The sequence below is a fragment of the Aplysia californica genome, unplaced genomic scaffold, assembly GCF_000002075.1.
Source record: "Aplysia californica isolate F4 #8 unplaced genomic scaffold, AplCal3.0 scaffold00032, whole genome shotgun sequence".
Classification (NCBI taxonomy): domain Eukaryota; kingdom Metazoa; phylum Mollusca; class Gastropoda; order Aplysiida; family Aplysiidae; genus Aplysia; species Aplysia californica.
The window spans coordinates 1,775,453-1,776,719 of NW_004797302.1; positions in this window are offsets into that span (position 1 = coordinate 1,775,453).

Sequence of the window (1,267 nt, forward strand, 5' to 3'; positions counted from 1 at the left end):
ACACACACACACACACACAAACACACACACCCACACACACACACAAACACACACAAAAATGCACACACACGCACAAAAATATAATATCAGCGGATTCAAGATCCACCTTCGAGAGAAAGGTAAAGATTTTCTTTTTCTCTGAAGAGTGCATGTATACTACAGAGCTGGGTGTGTGCCAAGATAGCCTTGCGCAAAATGTATTACTGCTGTCCCCAAAACCAGTCAAATTGATTTCGAGGTACTTTTTAGCTTAGAAAAACTGTCGTCATGATAGAGTTCTTCTACATGTTATCACTGGCTTCCATGGCAGCTGTCACATGTTTCCCGAGCACTACGATTGTGCTAACTTTGTGTGACCCGATTATAATAACTTTCTCCGGGGTGCATGCAACTAATAACTGTTGGACTATTCCACTGTAACTGACTGGACATTTTGGACTATTCTTTCTGACAATGATAACACTGTAATTCAATATTGATTAATTTATTTCAACTTTAAATGATCAGAACATTTGAAAGACATACTAGGTATCATATGTGAGGCAGCGTGGTGAAATCAGACGCTCGTCAATTTCTGGGCATGTTTAGTTATTGGTATCATCTTAAAGCTTGTTCGCCTGCCTTTATTTGGAGGGGAAAAAAATATCCATTTATCTTGAATACAAGCCGATATATTTTCACTTGAAGGATGTGGGGGTCACCTGTTTTCAGAAGTAAAATTAGTGAGAAAATGGCCGCCAAAGATTAGTTATTTCCTTAGCTTAAGAGTTCGTGGTAACTGAAAACTTACGTCTTTTGTGTCTATAATCAACGTTTTTCAGAAAAATCCACACAGAAAAGAGTTCTTTAAAAGGCATGTAAGGTGTTGAGCCCAAAAACAAAAATTTGATCAAAATCCACAAACCTGCGGAAAAATGCAAGTTTCTTCACTTTGATTATTTTGACGAGAGCCTGATTCCTCCACGCTGCCTCGCAATTAATTGTTGCGGCAAAGCGGAGAATAGGCTTACAACTTGTAAGAATATTAAACGACAGATCTACCCATGAAAAGACCACCAGCAAGATTGTGGGCTTCTTTGCTATCAGACGTTGAACAATAATTCATCTAATTTGACACTACGTTTTGTTTGCTCCCACTGCCTTGTTGGTACTTAGCCGCTTTTTGCCCTCTCCTCTCGTGTTCTCTCTCTCTCTCTCTCTCTCTCTCTCTCTCTCTCTCTCTCTCTCTCTCTCTCTCTCTCTCTCTCTCTCTCTCTCTCTCTCTCTC